This window comes from Rhea americana, unplaced genomic scaffold (genome assembly GCF_003343005.1).
Source record: "Rhea americana isolate MKP2758 unplaced genomic scaffold, rheAme1 scaffold_6, whole genome shotgun sequence".
In the NCBI taxonomy this organism is placed as follows: Eukaryota; Metazoa; Chordata; class Aves; order Rheiformes; family Rheidae; genus Rhea; species Rhea americana.
In genome coordinates this window covers 5,530,815-5,535,198 of record NW_028186756.1, presented here as the reverse complement: position 1 = coordinate 5,535,198, position 4,384 = coordinate 5,530,815, and the positions used below count along the sequence as shown (strand labels likewise).

The 4,384-nt window shown below is 50.2% G+C and overlaps 1 long non-coding RNA gene across 1 annotated transcript; it reads right to left on the bottom strand.

Annotated features, from left to right (window-relative positions):
- Positions 1-675: 675 nt before the first annotated feature.
- On the bottom strand, positions 676-2,823 carry LOC146587384 (uncharacterized). Its single transcript, XR_014897653.1, has 4 exons — positions 2,257-2,823; positions 2,057-2,153; positions 1,850-1,924; positions 676-1,032 (listed from the first exon to the last, which is right to left on the bottom strand). It is a non-coding gene; the product is annotated as an uncharacterized LOC146587384 (long non-coding RNA).
- Positions 2,824-4,384: the final 1,561 nt, after the last annotated feature.

The following is a 4,384-nucleotide window of genomic DNA, read 5'->3' as shown; positions in this document are numbered from 1 at the left end:
CCTTTGCAGGTTTAAAATAAACAGCTGATGAAAGCTTAGGAAGAGGATCGTGGCACRAAGGCCGCCTGCGTTACACGGTGTGCTTCTGAGGAACAGAATTCAAACGATTTGCATATGGTCACCTAAATATTTCATGTTTCTGCAGTTCAGGAAAGCAGGTTTAAAACCGCGCTGTGCAGGCCGCGCGCGATCTCGCCCGGCCCCGCGGGCAGCAGCCGGGAGCCGCTTCCCCGGCCTGGCCCGGGCCGCAGCAGCTCGGCGCCGCCGCCCGCTCGGGCTCCGGCTGGTTTCTCTGGGAACGCCGGGGCGAGGGCACCTCCCTTGGGGTTCGCGGGCGCCGGCGGCTGCCGGAGGCTCCTCCAGCGCCGCGGGGGGCTCCTCCAGCGCCGGCGGCGGGCTGCCCCGCTCCCTGGGCCAGCGCGGCCGGCCGCGCGGGGCTCGCGGGCCAGCTGCGCGCTCGGCGGCGGGGGAAAGGCCCGCGCGCTCGCTCACAGGAAGCAAAACCGTGAGACGCTTGCAGAAACGCCGGCGCGGAGCAGGCGGCGAGGCAGCTGGAGGCAGGTGCAGGGCGTACGCCTCAGGTGCCCGTCCGGTTTTAAAGCGGAGGACGGAGGCGCTCCGACGGGGCTTTTCTTGCGGGCCGTGGTAAAACATTAACCAAACTGAAAAGTTTGCACGCCTCTGCCCCGCTGCGGCTCCGTCSCTCCCCGCCCCGCGTCCGGGCCGCTTCGCTGCGGCGCAGGCACCTGGCCCCGTGGCTCGGAGATCGGTCTCCCACCACAAGCATCCATCCACATAACCAGCATTTTTCGGAGGCTTCGCTCCCCGCGCTCCCTCGGCGGAGCACAGACCCCAGCGCCCGGGGCCGAGGAGGCTGCTAGCCCTGGCAGCTCTCAGTACCGTGCGGAGTCAGGCTTTACTGCCCCAACCCTGGGTGCYCCAGATGCCTGTTGACACCAGTGGGAGTTGCAGGTGCTTGAAAAACTCTCAGGTGCGTGGATCACTTCATTCATCATTCAGCTGCAGCCCTGTCTGGACAGGAAGACGGTAACCTTTAAAGAGCAACACTTCACAACCATTAAGCAATTAATATTTTATGCATTTGTATCACAGTTGGCTCCAAAGCCAACCTTGGCAAGCGTCTGGGGATTTCTCTAGAGAGTCATTTTGTCTGTTTATACTGCTGTTCTGTTTAAGGTGTTTAAGGGTTGTTTCCCTGATCCTTCTTCATTAGAGGTAATTGAATAGTTGAGAAGCTGGATCATTGTTTGCCTGAGCCTTGCAGTCAGCAAGTCACAGTAACTGTGCCCAATCACTCACAAGAAATGGGGGCACAGAAAAATAAGTTTATTGCGATTTTCTAGCACTCAAAACATCTTCCAGGTGCTTTACAGGCTGCCAATTAACTTTTTGCAAACACTTGCAGATCCAGATCTTGCCAAAATGCAGAAAGCATTCCTGTAGCCCCTTGTGTCCTTCTTCAGTACAACTCCTCTACAGACTCGGGCAACACCATCCTTTGCACAGGCTTCTCGCTTGAGGAATGAATTTTCCCTCTAGTCGCTTCACGAGGTGGCTGTGTGCAAGCTCGGCTAGTGTGGCCCCTTCCTGGAGGCTTCTTAGGAGCTCCGGGTTCCTGCTACACTAGGGAGTTTGCCTTCACCACCCCCACCAAGACAGAGTTTACACTCTGCCTGCGGCAGCTCTGCCACCGAACCCTGCCAATTGTAAAAGATGCCTCCCAAACGTGTATTCCTGGTTTCCAGAGTGACTCTGGGGTGCTACCACACCTATCTTTGGAGTGGCTAAAAGTTACCAAGAGGCAATAGGGTCAGGAGGAGTCACATACCCTGGTGATGAGCGTAACACAAATTGCTAACTGGAGAGTCAGGGACACCGGAATTCTGAGCCCAGAATCCTCGACCTGCAAAGGCAAATCTCATTTACCCCCTGTACAGAAAATAGGCAGGTGAATTGCTGTTTGGCTGTCCTTGTGCCGATGGGACATACCATGCCTCGCCTCCCTCATAGGCGTCACACCTGGAGTTGCACCTACCTGCTTCCCCTTGCTTCATGCCGTATGGGCAGTCCCAGCTTTGGGTGGAGGAGCCAGRGGATTGCTTGGCCAAGTTGTATGGACCGAGTCAGAATGGCTGTCAGACAGGGATCAATTATTTTAGCACTAAACGGGCAATTGATCATAAATCGATCTTCAGCTTTACGGAAAGAAATGCGATAGCCAGAACTTGTACTCACAGTGTTTGTATCACAGCATAGCTGGCATCATCTCTGTACCACAGATGAGCCCCAACTGCGAAAACCGCTCTCGTCTCCACGCCATGAGATTTCATTGCCATTGACTTCAATTCAGCTTGACTTGAAAATACTTCTCCRTAACCCTTACAGAAATCTTGATAGGTGTTCCTAGTGACAGCCTAGAAAAGGCCTTTGACATASTGTGAGTTCCTGGTGAGTTTTGAATGCAGAATTGCTTTCATCCTAGGACTGTTGTCTCCTCAAAGGCTTCAGGATCACTGTGCCAGAAGTTGTGTTAGGACCTGTGACAGGTATCCAGAGGGCAGTGCTGCTGTAACAGAATGGCACAACTGCTGCGTACAGGAAAGAGAACACGACAGTTTGGCTAGCAGGCGAGGGTTAGGGTCACCTGTGCTATAAGTATTTCAAATTCATTCAATTGCACAATGTTAATTAGTGGTAATTCTTTTCTTTTTCTTTTTCTTTTTTTTTTTCCTAGAATAGTTATAGCAATTCTTCCCTATCCAATAAGGGAAGAATGCCACCAGCTTGAAAAGTGATTACTAAGGACTGATTAWGGAATATTTGTTTAACTCAGAAAAAAAAATTAAGTATTACATGCTAATATGTCAGTATTATKTGTTAATACAGTATTATATGTTAATACATCCCTGCTAACACAGAATGGCTTTTTGTTGTTTCCCTCTGTCCGGAGCGTGAGCAATTTATAGGCTGCTGCTGCGTCTCGTTAGCAGATCAGATCCCTAAATTGAAGCAGTAGAGACTTGTGATTTTARGCCCAAAATTTCCAAGCTCTATCTTTGAAAAATGCTTGACAAAAGACTCAAGGCGTGAAGTAGTATGATATTTAAATGCTAGAGTTGGATGCAGATGGAAAATAAAAGGAGTGATCTTAAGCAGTCGCAGGGCTGTCTATTAGATCAGCTTCACAACACGGGGTGAAGGTAAACTGCATTCAACATAGATATGTGGGAAGAACTTGGCCTCATAGAGCTCCCTCTTTGGTACTARCCAAGATAAAAATACATCAGGATTACTAGCATCTAGGAAACTAGCATATGGTGCTGCCGCAGAGTGTAATACTAATATATTTTAGAAAACCATTATTTTTCTCTTTTCGTGCAGTTCCTCATTAATCTAGATGCCATTCATTCTGTGCCTGGATTTCTCCCGCATTTTTTCCCATGAAAAGAGAGGATATGCTTGAATTAATTTAATTGCTAAATGTTTTGTTCAAATAGCTGTGGCAGAAATAACTTTTAGTAGCCAGATTAAATAGCCCCCTTCACTGCAGCCGTTAACGCTTATTGTTGCTGGCAGACCCTCTGCATTGATTCAGGACTGTACCGCTATTAGCGCTGAAGTGGCTTGGGAAGTTGCAGTGCTTCCTTTTCTCTCGTACGCTCTCTTTATTTTTTCTGCAAGAGCAAGAAGATTTCGTTTTCAGACTTCTTAGGAAAGGCCAGAGTGCTCAAAAGGAATTTGGAGATCCATTTCCAAGCTAGCTGAAAATTGTCTTTGGGCAGGCCTGATCCTCCAGCGGTGTAAGTCAGCGTGATTCCACTGACGTCAGTGGGACTGTGCTTATTTCACATTAACTAAAAAGCCAGGCAACCTGCACTATGGTTAGAAACCACCCAGTTTTTCCGTCCCTTCCATGGCACAAGTCAACTTTCCTCAATTTAATATGTAAGCTGACGCTGCTCCAGAAGCAGCAGGTGCCCGCAAGCCAAGCAGAGCTGGGTGATCCCCATCGCCGCTCTAGCATGGGAAATGCCTTGTCTCCAGCTCCGCTTGTGCTGGCAGGAGCAAGGGAGAGAGGCCAGTTCTCACCTAACTGCAGTCCAGCCCGGAGGGCCTGTTCCTCATGCAGGCTTTCCCTACCAAAATGAGACTCCAGCAGGCCACGGGGAGGAGGGAGGAGAGGGTCTCTGTGCGCTCTCCCACAACCCATGCCCTTTCCACTGCTCCCCAAGTTAACCTCTTCCGCACTGTACAGAAACACGTGAGAGTGAAGTGATCAGACACAAAAGAAAATGCAAACTCTGTTAATTTGGTCGTTTTTGCCAGTACTGTCAGCCCTGAAGGTCTTGTATTTTAGTAAACA